At 31.8% G+C, this 20,962-nt stretch overlaps 2 pseudogenes; both read right to left on the bottom strand.

Annotated features, from left to right (window-relative positions):
• Window positions 1–8,149: 8,149 nt before the first annotated feature.
• Window positions 8,150–9,761, bottom strand: LOC138335812 (uncharacterized; annotated as a pseudogene).
• Window positions 9,762–15,272: 5,511 nt separating this feature from the next.
• On the bottom strand, window positions 15,273–16,539 carry LOC138334801 (uncharacterized; annotated as a pseudogene).
• Window positions 16,540–20,962: the final 4,423 nt, after the last annotated feature.

Genomic DNA, 20,962 nt, shown 5'->3' with positions numbered 1-20,962 from the left:
TCTATAACCAATGGAGTTGGAGCATTCATTGGGCTATTATACATTCTCCACTCAATATTTGTATCACTTCGACAATCGTAACATCCGGTAATCATACAGTATAGTTCACACAGTGTTAAGGGTAAGATATTGTTTCATTTGGTATGGATTAACATCAGCAAAGGTGACTTATTGACGGACGCTCCTTGTGGCGATGTGTTGTATGTAGCATTATCGTTTATTCGGAAATATGTAGCACATAACTGTTTAGGTACGTCCAACACCTAGCCTGTATCTCATCTCAAAATATATAAAAAAACTGCTTCAGGGCCCAGTTCCACGAAATTCCTTAAGTATAATGATTCCTTAACTTTAAATTCCCCATAGGAAAGCATTACAAAAATTACGGAAAAAATCTTAAGCTAAGGAGCTTTCCATAGAATATGCAATGCTTCTTATAGAGAATTTTAAGGTAAGGAGTTCCTTAAATTTAGGGAATGTTCATGAATCTGAACCAGAGAGTGATGGTAACTCAAGCTCCATACTTCTACACATTTGAAATTTAATTTCCCACCATAACAACTAAAGTTCCCGAAAACATGAATTAAATTTTATTTATTTTACATTGATTGTGAGACAAGTTATACAACTTATCGAAATCACTCTCGATGGCCCGTATGTAAGCGCGCGGGGGTCTTAGTGTGTGACAAAACCGGAGTTCCCGGAGAAAACTCGCGAACCCCTAACCTTTTCACGTCCGTGCCAGGGATCGAACCCTAGTCGGCTAGATGAAAAGCGAGCGGCTGAAATCATAAGTTTATTTTTCTTATTTTGATGTAGTTTTACGAGTATTTGATTTACATGTAGAATGTTAGCCAACTATGTTATGTTTGTTTTGTCACAAACACACGTTTTTGCATGATAAATGAATAAATAAACATGTAACCACCATAAATGCTGCTATGTATTGACTATTATTTTAACGTAGGTGACAACACTTTACCATATAGTCGACAACCCTGATCTGCTTATGACGGCCGTGCAGCTCAATCAATACACAATTGTCAATGCATTAAACGACCGCAACGTTAGCCATTAGTATCATGTAATATAGGTATCATGCTTTGTTAATCAAATGATTTATATGCCAATTTTTATGCACTCCCCCTTATCGTCATCGTTCATTGTATGAAAGGTACGCTTGCGAACATACGCATCTGTACATGTCATATTTTGTTATAATCGTTTCGAGGTTTTTCATTTAAGTTGTCAGACAACATGATGTTTCAATGGCTGTACTCGAGCATTAATTTTGTTATTGGAGAATCAATGCGTTACCAAACCTGTTATGTGATTTTAAAATCAATGAAAAGAAAATTGCGTGTAAGTATATCGGTACAGAACAGTGCTTTTATCTTCCATGCTTATAAATGTTGATAAATCAATCGCCATTATTAAAGAGCTCATGGCCAATAGTTTGATATCATATCCATTTAGAAAACAATAAAAACCGACATGTTCATTTGAGCTAGTAATTCATATAGTATTTATATTTTACCTTGGTCATCACTTTTTGTAACACACTGAATGATCACAATCATGTTTTTAATTATATTAAGATAAGGAGATATATATATATGTAAAAACGTAGAAAAATCAATTTCTCCCATTCAGATAGCCTAATACACCTCCTGGTAAACCAAGCCTCATCAAATAGTTTATGCTTAAACATATCGATGTCAAACAATACCTGTTAAATAATGGTTTCACCATTATGTCCTTATCAGACAATGAAATCGAATATCCTTCAAAATGGAATCCACCCGACAGTATGATGGAAAAAGTTATCAATGGTCTTTTGGATTGCAAGAAGAATACTATGTTCTTCATATACCACATACATTGTAGCAAATACTACCATAAACAAGCCATATACCAAACTACACAAAATAATCCAAAATGTATTTTTGTATACACGGGTGTAAAACCCAGTATTGGAGTCTAATTCAAGTATGTGGTACTGAGTATTCAAGGAAATGTAATTATATGTAGGTTGTAGTACCGGGGATAAATTATAATATGATCAGGCCCCAAGATCATGAAACATTCTTAAGTCTAAAATAGTCTTAAGCTTAGACTTGAACCATCACAGATGACGTTAGTAAAAGTTACGTCATTCCCGATTAGCTAGATTAATAAAATCTGTTACCTGTAAGTGATCGAGATCGGGTTATCTCAGTCGAGGGCTAAGATTTTGTAACATAATCCCAACCGAGGCGTTAGCCGAGGTTGGGATGTTACAAAATCTTAGCCCGAGACTGAGATAACCCGATCTCGATCACTTAAAGGTAATAGATTTTTTTTCTCGCGCCTCTAAGATATAACAAAACCCATCTATATACGCGTTCAGAGTGTAAAACTATCCCGTCTTGGGCCTCCTGGTTTAAAGCCGATTAACCATTTCATCTGCGCTTCGATTTCACTCATTCCGCATAAAACTATAGTTCGGTTATATAAAAGAGAAAACGATGATCAATCGGTACATACTGTTTTCATGATTAAAAACAACAACCAAACAATGCATGGTAAATGACTGAATGCATATATTTCTAATAATATTGATTATCTGACGCTTGTGACGTCACCGGTTTGAGAGTTTGACGTCACATGCGCGGACTGTTACATGAATAGTGTAAAATTCCGCCAAAATTCGCGTAAAGGTACCAGACAGATCGGACGAGATAGAAAAATCTAGCACCGGGTATCAAGTGAGATTTCCCTGTCCGAGGTGCGAGAAAAAAAGGTCTCAACCTTCTTTGGTGGTCAGTTAGATCTTCTATGACATGTTTCAATATGATAAAAATACAGATCCTTAACATCACTGCGTTTGATATTAGAGGATCTGACAACATCTCATTAGGGGTCACGTTCTGGTGACCTTCGGGAATAACCAATCAAATCACTGCCTGCAGATCTTGATGGTGAATTTCATTGGACGAACGGGTTTCAGGGAGAGTATCCTTGACTAGCGAAGTTGCAATCTGATTAGCCAATTTGAAAGGTCAGTAGAACTTGACCCCAATGCAATATTGTCATTCATATTGAGTCGAAATGAGTCTGAGATTGTGGAGTAATTCTGCAATATTTTATACATTTATATCGATATGTCGTTAAAATGCACCAAGGAAATGTACATGGTAATACATTTTCCACTTTGTTTAGTACACATATATCGGGGAACCCATCTATCATCAATTATTAACTAGTACGTTATCATTAAGTCCACATCATTGTATATGGATGCGATGGAATAGAATGTCGGATAGTAAAACAATTGAAAGGACTTTGTACAAGACTCTATAATTTATTGAGTCAGATAACATTGCATCCGTTATTGTGACTGCTGAGGCATTTTCATTTATGTTTATCGAGAAACTTCATAACAGAGGTAGCCCTTCCTTAATATCAAATTGATAGAAATACTTTTTGTGAATAACATATATTGGGCCTTCTAGCATATTCAATGGTGCGCGTTATATGTATGCATTAAGAAAAAAATCTTTCCATGGAACAGCCTAGCCTTTTCTAATGTGTTGACACGGACAACTGACTAAACAATAACAGTAGATGAAATAGTCCCATCGATAAACTGGATATACAAAGATAGATAAAACACTTCAATCCATTTATAAATATATTCATTAAACTATATTTTCATACGGATATACTAATATTGGTGGGCCCAAATTGATTTAAACTGTAACTAATTCTCAGATCCCTATGACTATAAAGGCAATATGTGATAAGCAAAGGTATTATCACAACTTGAAATCAAAGATATACATAATATGTTACAAGCATTTTCCTGGTCAAATTATATCTCAATTTATTATTTTCTGGATTTTTTGTCACTTCTCATTGGTCAAAAACACGCCACGTGATGACCGATAATAATTATATTGCACGATTTTTCCGGAAGTAGTTTATAGAAAAAGTATATTGCACGGTTATTTAAGGATTAACTTGAATAGATTTTTTATGTTATGGAGATATAACACAAAAATCTGAGTGTACACTAAATAAACCGCGAAGCGGTTTATGATGAGAGTACACTCAGATTTTTGTGTTATATCTCCATAACATAAAAAATATATTCAAATTAATCCTTATAATTCAATTTACTAAAGACAATCTCTTCAATATTCAAAATTCATTATGGGACTCTTTTGTCTATGAAATCATTACGCCGTCATCTCAGCCAATCAGAAGCAACGTTATAAACGGCGACGCCATTTTTTCCTTTATGGGCTGATAAAGTAAATTTTTAAGCCAATGAAAATGCTCGTAACAAGCAAAATTGAATTATTTGTAGATAACGTTATCATCTACGTTACCAAAACGCTTGGTGTTCCTGTCGCTTTGAAACAAACGCTTTGATGACCTGAGTTTGAAGCGTAACCACGAAATGTGACAGACGACGTTGATTGTTTCGGTTTCTATCAAAGATGATGATGACTTCCAGCTGATGACTACAGTTTAAACTTTTAAATTTTCAACATAAACACGGTAGGAGAGTAGGAAATAATCGAATAACATTCATTAAGCATCTGGAGCCATTGGATAGTGAATACGAGAATACGTTTGATATTTATTTTAAAAATTCCACCTATACTAGTAACAACATAAGGCCTAGGCTAATCCTACTGTATGTATACGATATTTATTTTACGGAATTTTAAGCATAAGAGAATGTATCTTCATGTCAATCTGAATCTTTTAATATATATTTGGCGTCGAAGTGGATTATCTCAACGGAGAACAAACTATACATTTAATTGACTGTGTCCGACATGGAGCTACAGGCTTAATGGAGTACATGTGCATGTATGCAATTTACAAGCACGCATGCGCCGGGTGCATGTAATAAAAGCGTGAAGTACTGTTTTCATATGGTTTTTTTAGATTGTAACTGTCTTCACGAAGCAGAATTTACAATGCGTGATTATTTAGTTTCACACTCATTTCAAAATGTTAAAAATCCTGAAAAATAATAAAACAATTATAGCATTTTGATTTCGGTCAATACATGGTTATATCGACCACAGAAAAAATATCGACCTCGGACTACGTCCTCGGTCAATATTTTTTCTAGGGCTGCAACGATACACCAGTACTCCGATACGATACGTATTACGATACATGACTCTCGATTATTTTCGATACGATACTTCTGTTTTGTGCCATCTTGCGTTTTCAACAGTTTTTTTTACATCTGGATTTTAAAATGTACAACTAAAGCATTAATAAATCATACCTAAAAGAGACATTTTTTATGTTTGATGTAAACAAACATAAATTTCTCCAATTATTATAGAAAAATGTAAAAAAAATTAATGACTTGAGTATAAGTATATGTAGCCATCTACCTGTAACAAAAAAATAATAATACTAAGTTCATATATTTGTATACTTGAAATATTTCTAAAGCAATAATATACGTATTTAAATCAGAGATTTAAATAGTATATTTGAATATGTCTTTAAATTGTTCCGGATTTTTTTTATACCTATCCGACTCCTTTATTACCATTAGCAAATGCCAAAATGGCGGCCATTACGATTGCAAATTTTATGACTTCCATCAGACAATGTAGGCCTATTTAACACTGAAAACGTGAGTAAATCATTTACAAATGTGAAAAGTGTTTGCTATTGATGTGATTCTTACTAGCTGTAGTCATTACATTTATTGTAAGGGGTTTGAATATTTGTAGCTTGTTTCCAAATCGGCCGCGACCAGCTGGTGGACTTCTGCAACAGACACACGTGAGTAGTGACACTAGCTCACTACCAGGCTTAATAGGCTCAAAACAGGTGGGGAGATGGTCAGAGAGTGTTTACACCTCTTTTGGGGCTGATCCCAGTGTTTGATAATCTTAATATGGCTAAGATTTATTGCTTCAAGTGTGAGTCTAAATATTGCATCGTATCGAACCGAAACAGCAAGCTTAAAGGCTGTATCGTAAAATCGTATCAACATACAAACATCGCGATTCAATGTGTATCGCGATGAATCGTTTCAGCCCTAATTTTTTCTTTGGTCGATATAACCATGCATCGACCTCATCAAAATGCTATATTTGTGTAAAATAGACTCGTAATATGAAGTTTTACTTACATTTCTATTATTAAAAGTTATGTGATAAATAGCGTCTTACACTCGTGACTATGTGATATGAAATATATCAAACTCGTTAAATAATCTGATATGCCACTGGCCTAAATGCTCAAATTATTGAACCTGTTTGATAAATTTCATATCAACTAGCCACTCATGGTAAATAGATCTAGGAGGCAAAATATGTTCCTGGGTTAAACCGCAAACGTAACATTTTAGAGGTTGTCTTATTTTCTCGCTTTCCGCTACAGAACTGCTACGCTAAAATATGATGGCGCGAAATATTTTTTTTGTATTTAAGCATTGATGTCACTATTATTTAACTTCATCGGGATATGAAAAAATTTTTTGATTGAAAACTGTGTGAATCCGCGTAGCGGATTCTCACAAAAGTTTTCTAACAAAATGAAGTTAAAAATAGTTGCATCAATGCTTATAATTAATTTTTCAGACTACTTGATAACACAATATACATTTAAATGTACGATTCCATTGATTTTCCAAAGGATAATTTTTTTTCGAAATCAATAAGCATCGTCGATGTCTATTGAGGTGTCATGATAATCTGCCAATCAGAAAGTAGGATTAAGTATGAAAACAAATAAAAATTAATTATAATTAAATGTAAACAAACCTTTCATGATGACTGAGCGAATTCACCATTTACCACTAACTATTCAAAATAGATTTTCGGATTTCGCGCTAAAATTTGAGTGTGCGAAAATAAGGACATAGACATGTGGTGTGTTTATGTCAAAAATTGACGTGATATTGTACAGAGACGGTTCGACTGTTTTTAATATGTGCCATTCCTGGAGACAGAGAGAATTATCAATAATTTATCGCTCTCTTTACCTTTGAGTATTGATTTATATTTTCTGATTATATATAGCATGGTATGAAGCTTTTCTAAGTCTAAGTGTCAAATGTGTTACCGTTCAAGATTTTTATAAATTATCATAGTTATAGCATTCGTTCAAAAGTGAAAAGAGTAACCTAAATCTCAAGTATTTATTTGGTATATGATAAAGCGTATATTAATCCTAATTTATTATGTTATAATTAAATATTACAGAAAGGTAAGCAACACCTGAAGTTGTTTTTTCGTCCGAGAGTACGTACTACTGTTGTTTAGAAAGTTTTCCGTCATGTCCGACTGTTACGTCAAAACACTGTAACCAAACATATTTTCGCGTGAGATTCATATTTGTGTGTTTCGACAGTAATTGAAATCACAGTAAAAATGTGTCAAACACACTCAGATGAAGTAGACATTGTATAGTTTTGAATGGCGAAAATTAATCAAAGTGAAAATTAGTTCACTTAAATAGTTTCGCCACAGGAAGGCACCGAAACTATAATCTGTACGTTTTAAAAGGCGTTCCAAATCTCTTATAATAGAAACTGAATACCGACACAAAAAGATAAAAAAAGATGTCTGTTGAAAATAATATTTTTTTTTAATAACGACATGTATAACAACCATATAGATACATCGCGCAATATCACAGTCATCGTCAGAAGTGTGGAATCTGGAATTAAAAAAATCGAGATATTAGTTAAAGACGAATTATAAAAATATTGTTCAAAATGCATTATGGATTATTCAATTCGTCATTTCATTATATCAACATATTAATAATTTATTTCCAAACGATAGTATTTGTTCATTTTGAAAAAATATAACATATGAAATATATAAGATAATTATATATATACGCATTAGTATTGGAATAAATACTCAAGTGCGTTTTACAATTCTCAAAGTGATTTGATTATATCAACAAGCAAATTATGCTTTTTATTCAAACGTTTAAAAATGAAAAACAAAATATTAATTCTATCTATTTTATATACAAGTACAAAACATTAACATTGTTTCGGTTATAAAAAATAATGAATGTCTTATATTACAATCAACATAAACTTATTGATGAACTCAGTATGTCTTTGTAACTAAAGGGTATATATCATTAAATGCCTACCATAATATGAGTGAGTGCCTCGCCAATCTCCATCGTTTATACTAGTGTCTAACCAGTCAGAGTTCCGGTGATGTTGAAGGCAAACAAAAGAAGGATTCCAGAGATCACTGTAACGGAAACACAAAGAACAATTTATGGGCGGCCAATTTTCAAATGTTGGTTGTAAGGCGCATTTACATTTTAAATGAATCGTTTTCAAGCATAATAATGACCTTGATCAGTAACCATAACGTATCAGAATGGCTTCGATGGAAATTGTAATTGAATTCACCTGATTCAAACTTAGGTTACACAATCATGGAAGTACTTTGCTTCAAATTTGAACACTTCAGTGGTATCATGATCTATAGTAAACCATGCATTTAATCTTACAAAATCTAAAAATTATGCGAGTAGTAATTTGATTTAGATTAAAATGATTGATATAGGGATTCTTTACAAAATGTATATGAAAGATGTTGATACTTTACAGACAGATCTATATGTTATCATTAGTCTTGCGTTGACATTTCGTTTATTCAGGAGAAAAGTATTAGTTCTTAGAAATATCAAGCTTTTTCAGAAAGTCATCTTTCGTTCGACAACAAAGCTGGGGTTTTGTTATAGATCGTTTTGTTAAATCTGATGAAAAATAATTTAATTTAGGAAAATTACAGGATAATTAGTAATTTTGATAATAAGGGTACTTTGATAATGATGCTAACCTATTAACATAATGTATTTTTTATAACTACACATACATTAACTGAACGTTGATCCGTCGGAATGTTCAATATTCAGATTAAAACAAAACTTACAGAGAGCGAAGTTATAGTCTCTCTACATTTAGTCTACTTACTTCTATACCCTCATGTTTCAATTCACGTCATATTCTATAACAAACTATCACAAGAAACAATAAAAAGAGCATGTGTCACTTACAGAGAGCGAAGTTGGAGCTCTTCTTCTGTTGTTGGTTTCCGTATTGGTAGTAGTAGTTGCTCAGACCGTATCCAGGGTTAGGGTAAGCTGACATTCCATATCCGGCACCTCCGTATCCGGGGTAACCCATGGCAACAACGTAGGCCACTAGGCATGGGATGAGGATCAGGGCGATACACTTGTTCATCTTGAAGCTGAAAATGGTGGAAAATTCATTTTAATGCATTACATTTCATTTAAGTTGTATTAGCACGAAAAAGTTATAGAAATGAGAGTGATATTGACATAGAAAATTACATAAACACCATTAAATCGAAGAAGTGAATGAATATCAAATGAAACTTAGCAAATCAAGTATCATAACATATAAGAAATAGAAAGTATTGAAAATGAAACAATTTTTTGTATAAAGAAGCATGGTAAATATATTAACTAGAACGATTTATCTTGAATTAGATGCAAATACAAATCGCATTAGAAAATGTTCAATATGTCGTTAATTATTCATATCAGATCAGAATATTTAGCCCTCTTGAATTTTTATGATCCTTCTATGTGAGAAGGTTGCTTACCTTTCTGTATGGAGATCAGTTTAGCTCTGCCTATCACTGGTCATCGGGCCCTTATATACCCGTATATAGGTACAGGAAGAAACCGACCCTATGTAATATTAGGGGCAGGTCGTGGGTACGTGCCATGACTCCCTAAGGGGCCGGTATTCTCCTACCGTCACGTGGAGTGGCTAGGTCTAGACTTCCGTGTCTAGTAAGAATCACTTCTCATACTATTAGTTTTGTTGACAGGTATGTTGATTTCACGTTTTTAATAGAAAAATATTAATCTCAATTAATATATTTTAAGTTTTATTATCCATAGTGTAAGGTACAGCGAAATTGAAAGAAAGATTTTCATATGACTCAGATGTTGGGAAAAATATTACACTATTACACATATGTAATGAGTGTAATAAGCCTTCTATTTCTTAATGTGCTCTTAATGTAGCAAATATAAGTATGATATGGCGGAGATCCCTTATTCACACTCATTCACATTGCTCAATATCGTTATAAAAGTCTTAAAATTAAAAAAAATGTCATAATATTTATTTTACGAACATTAAGAAAATAAAGCCCTTTAACCAGTTATTTTAAAATATGTGTAACATATAACAATATTGAAATGAAATCATAATCCAATCACTAGTATACTAAGGGGTCCGGTTGTAGGTATTGTGTTTGAGAAACTGTGATGCAATATTTAATTTCATCTTGTGTTCTTCCTTTTTATATAAGGGAGTAGAAAACATTTTGTCATTTATAGCGATGTGAACACCGAACCGTAAACAAAGAAATTAATGTCATAAAGATTACAAAATACAAATGTAGTGTGCGATCGCGGAAATCAACATAAAATCACAAAACTACTTTGGTAATGACCAAACAAGACTGAAACATATGTTGTCAACATATTGAATATGGTATATCTTTTAAATTAAATCAGTGCACCAAAACTAGATCTGAATGTCGGTTTAGGATTTTGATAAAACTTGTCACTTAAAGGCCTAAGTATAAACTGACCTGTTTTAGTCTCTGTTATGCATTTTCAGATACTTATGGTCTACATTGAATTTTAATAAAATATAAACATATCAAAATATTTATAAAGACTACCACTATGACGACTAAGACCAAATGCACTTGGATTAGACTATAATGACTCATTTTTCAAATGGTCGAAACATCATATATAATGCTTGTAAGAGTATTCTGTTAAGATTGATTGGCAAGCTCATTCGAAAACAATTCACACTATTATATCTATTCTATATAATAAGAAAATTTTGGGTTAGTCTGTAGCATGCATCATTTGATGTTTAATGTCCCATTGTGTTTTAGCATTATAAATTGCTATTATCCTTAGGATATATATTGTACACTTTATCATTAGCCAATCTGGCCTCAGTGATGAAGGTTTTTGATTATCTCCCTTTATTGGAACATCATGTCTACACTTAACATTCAGAAAATGTCGCCACTTGTTTGTCTCCTGACAATGTTTGCCTCGGCGGTATACCCTACTGACTCAGCACCCTATAATAAAAAAGGACAATGCCACATTTCAATAACTCAATGAATCTTTATTTGGCTTCAACATTATGCTACACGTTTGAATCAAAACGAGCGAAAACCATGGAAATGAAAGATAAGGTAAAAATACCTATAAATATGAACGCTAGTGATGTAATTTATCTACCATTTTAACTGCGAATGTACGTCATTTATCACAAATCATGAGTCTAGCTAGGTTTTCGTTTCAGTTTCGATCATATATACGTCATTTTTATGCCAATTAAATATTGTTGTTCAATACGGCTTATCATTCCTTAATACTCGTATCATGGTTATTTTCTTTACCAAACTCAAAACATAACAATGCTCTGAAACATTTACACCAAAAGACTATTATTTCCATATAAACAGTAATCGAGGGAAACTGTAAACTCTACTTTTGGAGAATATTCAGCATTAGAAAATAAACTATACTTCGCTGTTAAACTCCATTGCTTTCATTATCTTAACCTATATGATATTTTAAATTCCAATGCTTTTTGGCACCAATGTATGCATTTTTACCGATTAACGGTTGATATGAACTGATTTTTTTTTAGGAATAGATATAAAACATTGGTTTCATTTATCACATCTATTTGCCGTTATAAGTATCACATGCAATTCTAGATACTCTATTGATATAAAGATTTATATTCACTTGCAACTTCTACTATATAAACTAACTAAAGTTAAATGAAGTCTATGGTGGAATAACTGACACCCAAAACGTGACAGTTATGACGTCACTTATGCTGACATGGTTACGTCAACTGATCACCGTCAAAATGGCTGTTCCATCTTGTGGATTAAATCGTCGTTGGTAAACATTTTTCCTTGTCTAACTTAAACAGTATTAAGGATGTACTCCTCTGAGAAGTCATAATTTTTTTGTAATAAACTTTTTTTCTCATATAGATTTTTTAAATAAGAGTTCATACCATAAAAGAAAATGGAAGAAAAAATATGTCCGTGTGCTCGTTTTTGAGCTATTGTCACTCAAAGATACCTAGTTGACAAAATCTTGGATTTTATGGGAATTTTGCCGTTTTGACCATACACACGAGAGATTAATGCCATAATTTCCTAATCAGGTGTTTGATATATATGGATATTTGCAAAATTTATTGTCCAGTAGTCGTCTTTAAAAATATACAAGTAATGATTAACAAGACATATTTTTTCCATAGAATAACAACATATGCTACCCCTGCCCATTAATTTTAAGGTACAAAATGCATCATTTTCAGCCATTTTTGCCAAATTAAACCCTTAATAGAAAAAGTTCTGGTTTGAAACTATTGTCAATATTTTCCATATCAATAGGGAAAGGGTTGTTCTTTCTAAATCTGGCAGAAAATGGGGGGGTGTCTGTGTGCTTACTTTTTGCCCCATTAAAATATTTGTCATTTTTCAATATTTTACAGCAAAAAAAGATAAAGTGCTCAAACTACCATTAAATGTAAAATAAAGTGACAAAAGTGTATCATTTCACACATTTATGTTCAATATTTTAATAACCACAAACCTAGTAAAGATTAACAACAAAAATTAACTTGATACAGCGAAAAATGCTGGCACAGTGATGGTTTAAGTAAAACAAAAATAAGTAAAAAAAAATGGTTAAACTGTGGCTCTAATCAAAGCGAAAAAAAAAGTCACAATATCAAAATGGCCGTCAAATGGGACATTTCTTAAAATTCCTGTTTAAAAAAGTCTTCTTAGAAAAGAACTGTATTTTTTGACATAATTTCCAACTGGCAACTTGCTACAGATATTGATAGATTGCATTTGAAAATCTCATAACTTCTTTGATCTTTGTCGAAAAGAGACTTCAACGGGGCTGAAACCTCAAAAGAATACATCCTTCATGCAAAAGCCTCAAAATGAGTTAATAATCTAGATCTAAGTATTAAACTATCTTCCCATGGCATCTATAGAAACTAAAGACAGTTTAACGCTTTAATAAAATTTCCTCAACAAGTGACTGTTGTCTAAAGTTATATATGTGCTGTAACTGGGCAAACATTTTACATATTTTTTTTCAGTAATCTATTGAAAACCATCATGTGTGATGAATTAAATTGTGGAGATAATTCAAATTGAATGAAAAACCTGTCTGATGTCTTATAAACATTAGTTACAACACAGAATATATGCACTATAAAATTCTTGTTTGTTATGCCTTATATGTGTGTTAAAATGGAAAAATATCGGTAGAAATCACATAACGAAACGAATGATACTGTCGAAATGTAAAATGAAATTTTAGACCACAACTTGACTTCATAGTCTGATCGTATATACTCATTTCACTGCACAGTAGATATGAATATACTGATTTTGACAATACTGCTCAAAATCATTTTCAACTCTTAGTTGAATTTGTAAAATTAAAACTGCGAAAATACAATTACCACTATAATATGTACGTTAATAGTATTGTAATTTTGGTGGTTCATATGGTATTGGTAAACTGGTAATGTCATGACAGCACAGCAGTGTGTATTACCTTTACAATGTAGCACTTGTATCAATGTCCTTTCTTAAATTGAAATACAAGGCCAAACGAGTTTTATATCGATTTTAAATAATGCTACGTAGTCAGGCGATACGGGCATTTTAATAGTATATAGAGGATTAAGTTAAGGTTTTAAAATCCTAATCTGACGTGTAACAGAAACACTAAACTGAAAGTGGAATTTGAAGTTATTCTGTTGGGTAGCTTTTATGTATCGTACTACACCTCATACTAAATACTGATATCGTCAATTCTAGTCACGGAGACACAATTTATTAGCAGGGGAAATTGTGTTATGAACCCTTTTAATGTACTACGTGGATAACGTTGCTTATGTATTAATAATGAGCAGTCATTTTTAAGTTTTGTCTCACCATATCTTATAAATTATTAAACTTTACGGACAAACATACACCTTGGTGTAATGATTATTTCAAATGTGGGGGGATCACGTGGACTCTATATATCATTCAGTAAAGGGAATTAAAATTCATTTTTTAAAGAGTTGCTCTATTACGTATTTACAAATATTTTATTTTACCCCAATTTTAGAATATGCATGTGAGCTTTTGGATGGGTGTTTGGTGTTAGATTCTGTAACAACTAGAAAAAGCTCAATGTGAAGCGACAAGAATTATTACTGGTATACTTCCATATGTAACTGTTACAGAATTATGTTCGGAAACGGGCCTTGAGACACTTTCCGAGAGACGCAAAAGTAGAAAACTTTTTGTAGTCTGCAAAATCGAAAATAATTTAGCACCGTTAACTAACTTCTTCCTCCAAAAGAGAGCGATACTAATAACTATGCTTTAAGAACTAACAGTAATTATAGAATTCCTCTTTACATACTTTTTTAAACTAAATATTCTTTTATGACTTCTTTCTTCATATATAGAATGACTTGGATGAAGCGACTAGATCATCACATTCATTAGCAACTTTTAAAAAATAGATATCTGATGAAAATTGTCCAGCCTATCACAATATTGGTGACAGAAATACATATATTGTACATACAAAGTTCAGACATCGATATAGCCAGTTACATTTCGATTTATTTCGCATAAACCTCACTAACAGTCCAAATTTTATCTGTGGTCATATGCATGGGAGTGCCTTTCGTTTTTCGTCCAATGTAATAAGTATTTGAATTGCAGAATTATTTTATTAGATAACGTGAGATACTTGAATGTTGATGTAAGTTTGAAAGTTTTACTATGTGGCAGCGAGTTATATGCTGATCAAATAAACCAAAGTATTTTTAGACACGTGCATCAATTTATAAAGTCCAGCAAAAGATTTTGGTTTTAATGAAAACGTAAATTTAGTAATTAATATTATTAATATTGTCTAGGTCTACTGCCTCTTGTCTCGTCGTTGTATGTAAGGAAAAGGCTTTTATAAGTTGTAATAACTTTTGCCTGATCCTTTTGTCTTTTGCTTTCACAATAAAACATGCTTCAACTAAACTAAGAAACTATCCAAGACCCATGGTATTGTGGGCAACATTTTGTTGGGATGAAATACAGACTTAAGTCTGCTGTATAGTGCAATGTAAATAGGAACAAAAACTGAGGTACATTTTTTGGTAATATTTAATTTAAATAATAAATAGAACAACAATAACAACAATACAGATACATCGCGCAATATTACATCTATGTTTGGCTGTCGTATGGAATCTGAAAATAATAAAATAAATCTCGTTAGAATTTTATTAAAGTATATTAGGCATTAACTACATTTACAAACAAGTCTGATTACATTTCACATTTAAACAGATCAGTCATGAATAGTTTAGCCGTTTGAAATACATATTTTTGAAATTTTAAATCTACAAATTATTGGAATAAGGAAAATAAGTTCCAACAAGTAGATTTAAACCCATACTGATCGTGTAGTAAGGAAGTACATGACTGTGCAGTGAGCTGCTAATGTTTTTGTAAAAATAGTAATTGGAATGTAGATTTTTCATTATTATTTTCGTTTGTTTGGTTTTCGTTTAATGGCAATGAAATATTCATTTTACGTTTAAAATTTCTGAAAAAGTACCAACGACACTAACTATTTGAAGATAGTATACATGTTTTGAATACGAATAATGCTTACCATAATATGAATGAGTGCATTGTAGATCTCCTCGCTTTTTTACATCTAACCAGTCAGAGTTCCAGTGATGTTGAAAGCAAACAGCAACAGGAGTCCAGAGATCACTGTGTAAAACAAATATATATATAATTAATTGGAACAAATGCGTGAATCAATGGACTGCAGTTAGAACAAACGAACCATAGCCGACACACAGCTTAGAAATATGTATATAAAGTTGGTACATCTAAAGTTGAAAAGAGTTTCAAATCATCAACATTTTCGGCTGCTTATAATCGCTCTACATTTAGTCTACTTACTTCAATACCCTCATGTTTCAATTCACGTCATATTCTATAGCAAACTATCAAAAGAAACAATAAAAAGAGCATGTGTCACTTACAGAGAGCGAAGTTGGAGCTCTTCTTCTGTTGTTGGTTTCCGTATTGGTAGTAGTAGTTGCTCAGACCGTATCCTGGGTTAGGTAAGCTGACATTCCATATCCGGCACCTCCGTATCCGGGGTAACCCATGGCAACAACGTAGGCCACCAGGCATGGGATGAGGATCAGGGCGATACACTTGTTCATTTTGAAGCTGTAAAAAGAAATGAAACAAATGTAAGATAGATAGAATATTGAATCTTTTCATTAAAGCTATCATTATGCTCTTTCTCCTTTGTCTAGAAGATGTTTCAACAGTAATATTGCAAGAATCATATTTTAAGTGACCGATCTGAAATGCATTTGAAAAAAGGTTCATAGATAGAAAGGAAGAAAACAAATCTAAAAACAAATAGTAAAAAAAAGTAGAGTGAGTTATCATATAAAAATCAATCGTTGTTAAAATCCATAAAATAACTGAGAACACGTGAAGATTGAATGTAGAGTAAAATATACGTGATCATGTTTCCATGTTCCAATAGGATAAAGTAGTAAATGTCTTACCTTGCTGTGTGGAGATCAGACTTGCTCTGACAATATTCTCAAACCTCTACCCTTATATAGTGCCTTACCGGAAGATGCATCGTTAGATAATGTTAGAGTTTTTCTTGAATGGATATCTTAGTATCCCTTAAGGGGAGATATAAACGCGTTGTTATGCTACTTTAAGTAACTTCCGTGTCTGAAAGTATACTTTTAGAAGCCCTAAGGCCGGCTACTGTGTTAAAGTGATTAGTATTGGTCTCATAAATCCAAATAGATTTCCAAAACAGTTTACTTTTGTTATTCCTCATTACACTACAGCTTATCGGGCATAACAAATTAAAAATTGAAAATAAAACGAAGAGATTTATGTACATTAATAATCTTATCCATTTGATATCGTTCCTATCGTTAAATGTATGTATAAAAATACTTTTATTGATAGTGAAAGGAGTTCGCAGTGCAGTTTTGGTTAGAAACGAAACTATGTTTTAAAATGTTGATGTCATTGGCGAAATAAGTGCGTTTGGCTTAATCAACAATTTTTCAGTAGATTTTTGTTATTTACAAGGTTTTCTTTAGCGAATATATTTTGTAAATATTCGTTGTATATTTTGTAATTGTATCTTTATGATATAAATCAAAAATGTTGTTTTGTGACAAAAATGATTTTTTTTCCTCATTTTCACCAGTCAAGTGCATTAACAATAATGATCGATTCAGTAAATGTTAATATTATTTTGGCTTACAAGTACATATACACATTTACGGGTGATTTATTTATTTATATGGAATATTATTTAGATATAATGTGAGAATTAACAGGATTATTATTTTGATTCACGCATTAACTTTTATGCTATTGAAAAAACAAGAGATGTTATTTTGTCTGCGAGACACATCTTGTTATGGAAAAAATGATTGAAGTGGATTTTTTTTATCCAAATTCATTCATAATTATTATTAGTTTTACACCTCTCCGTCTGATATTTGTATAGCATCAACATGCGAAACCGCTTTAACATGATTATGCAATATGCTTGAAATATCTACAACATGTTTATTTTGCGTATAGGTGACGAAAAGAAACGAAAATAATAATCTTTTGGACCATTAAACACATTGTGAATACGATATTGTTACATATTTCTGTACATTTTACGAGTTGTTTTCTAACTAATCAAAATTTGTTTCTAAAATTGATGGTAAAAATAACAAAGATCGGCCCGTTAAACATCTGTCAATTTTAAAGAATCTGCGATTATATGTTATTTCCGCGGCGATTAACGTTCGTGAGATACAATCGTCCGCGCATTAACCAAAAACAATAGTTTCAAGCGAAAATGAGTTTTAAAGAAGATGTGGTAACTATAACTTTTTTTTAAATGAAACAATTAAATATATATATATATATATATATATATGTTTGGAATTCGTTTGTTTTCAATTTGATAAAACATTCGATGTATAGTCCAACACAAGAACGCATTGCACTCACTGACGTCTGAAAACAGTTCCTAGTATTGATTCAAGTCGAAATGATGTGTAATTTAAAATGAGATCGTGTTATATATTAAATACTTTTTTTCATATTTTATATCAACATATATTTTGTACATGTACCAATAACACCGTAATTGAAATTATACCCATACTTTATATAATGTTACTATTGATCGTGTCATTTAGATTATAATTATAAATGAAATATCTAATGGTATATGGAGATTGTGTACCACATCCATTAAACAGTAATAGCTATGTTTGTTATGTTTATATTCAGTTTATATAAAGATTATAACCTCTGGCAATATCACCTGTACCCTATTTCATTTGATTTTTGCTTTTGTTTTCAAATAAGATAGTTCTAAACTAAGATGGACATATACAATTATTCTATCATAATTGATTTCTTCGTGGCAGTAACTACATGTTACTTGTCAAGCTTTTCCGTCTATCGAATTTATGATTCTGTTTTATTGAACTCACTATGCATATTTGCATATATTTGATAACCTGTGAGCAGTTGTGTTTTAATTTCATTTGAAATGTCAGCATTTCCATGAGATGATTTTGGGAAACATTAATATTCCACATAACTTTCTAATTCTAGGACTACTGGCAAACGCCTTAGCCTGTCGGCTTTTGCATTTGAAGTGTTTATTCGCATAAGGTTACCAGATTATTTACGTAACCCATTGTCGATTAGAACGAAAATCAGTCATGCTTGAATCTGCTTATTGATTTGCGATATTTACATCATAATGTACACATGTTTCTGTCAATCTTCTCATAATATTAACCAACACTATAACGTGTGATAGTATTAATAGTGCTGCAAGGCATTAAATATGACGCAAAACACTTTTACTAATATTACAGTCCATACCAAATTGAATAATATTAGCGTCGCCAATTTGATATGCATTTAAACTGATTAACAATTTTGTCATATGTAAACTTGAAATATTAACCATAGTGTTACCCAGTACATTGCGCTTTAAAAATAAGTATTTCCGTTGGAATTTGCCGAATTAACCATTACATTCACTGACTGAAATATAAATATAACACTTTTTTTACTTTAAAGTTATATGTGCCGTATTTTTAATACACCCGAATCAAGAAGAGTTTTGAATATTTTATTCACCGTGAAAATTATCAACATTTTGAAAATTACAATACTTTACAATGCATAGCGTTTAATTTTACAAGTACAGATCATAGCTAAAAATTATTTTTGCAGTATTGCTTAAAACATTACAATAACATCAAAAGTACAGTGAAATACGTACATACAGTCAGACCATGAAGCGATGATGTAGTCTACTGTTTCATTTCACAATTTGACTAGAAATTTATTAGTAATTGTAAAATTATCCTAATCAGCAGTTATGTTTTCGTCTAAACATGCATATGGCATAAAACAGAATTTTATACTGTTTTATATTTGTGTGTTCTGTGTTTTAACTATATTCAGCAAGCCCTAATGTTTTTAATAAATTGCTGAAGAAAAAAAAAATATTTTCGCACAGCTATAGCACAGGAAATAACTTTTGCATTACAAAGCTTTCTTGAAAATTCAAAATGATTCGGAAAGCAGGAGTATCCTTATTTAACTTAATTGGGTACAAATATACAGATTACAATATAATTATTGTATGATGACGTCAACGATGATGTCATCATTTCTATTTTTGGGATTTCAGTGGCAGAATTCACCATGTCAAGAAGGACGGACACCTATTCTATTAATGTCTAGAAAAAGGATTCCGTATCAAATATCTCTGTCGGCGTTGAAGCATCTTAAAGTTACGAGAGATCAAGGATCTTTTAAATATTAGTTTATAAGTATAATCCATATCAAATTTTTACGTCTCCCTCGACAACCCCTTCACTTTAAATCACATTGTATTTGCTTTAATTAGTACACGAGAATGATTTTGGTCCTCTGCTTATTGAGCAGTTCTATATGAGTTTTATTTACAATTCATATTGTCATGCACAATAATGATAGAAAAGTATTTAATTGTTGAAAACGGGTACCATAAAGCATTACATACATACGCATTTAGTCCATGATAAACATTATCATTTGGTGTAATTTGATAAAAGTGTTATTTCGATGAGGTAAATATGCTTCTAGGTTTGGTAAACGCCAATATATGAGAACGTGTCATAATAATGGCTTTAATATTTGTCATTAGACATCCTTATGTCTAAAAAATTGCATTATGTGCATAATTGTAACCAACACATGCATTTTAATATGGACGCATGGTTCACATAATTCATTGAAATGTGGTCGTTGTTGTTATCTACGCTGTGTTCTTGCTGATTTATATAATAAAACGGCGTTAATAACTATACAAGGAGTGTCCATGTTATAAATAAAGGTGAAAATGTAATAATGGGGAGAAAATCGTCAATTAATAATCTGAAAGAAAAACACGTGGAATATTATATATATATACATGTAAAATTTAGTTAAACATATAAAAATGGGAGGGAAACATTCAATTAACAATTTAAAAGAAAAAAGCAAGAATTGTCCATATTAAAAATCATGTTGGAAATATAACATTAGAGATAGAATTGTCTGTAAAAAATTCAAAAGAAAAAACAACAACTGTTCACTTAAAAATTTAGTTAAATATAACAATTGGGTGAAGTTGTCAATTAAAAATTCAAAGATGCCCCATCGTTGACAAATGGTATTTGTTTATTATCAAAAAGAGGAATAGATGATTGAGT

Source organism: Argopecten irradians, chromosome 11 (assembly GCF_041381155.1).
Source record: "Argopecten irradians isolate NY chromosome 11, Ai_NY, whole genome shotgun sequence".
Taxonomy (NCBI): Eukaryota; Metazoa; Mollusca; class Bivalvia; order Pectinida; family Pectinidae; genus Argopecten; species Argopecten irradians.
This window is presented reverse-complemented; position numbering and strand designations above follow the sequence as displayed.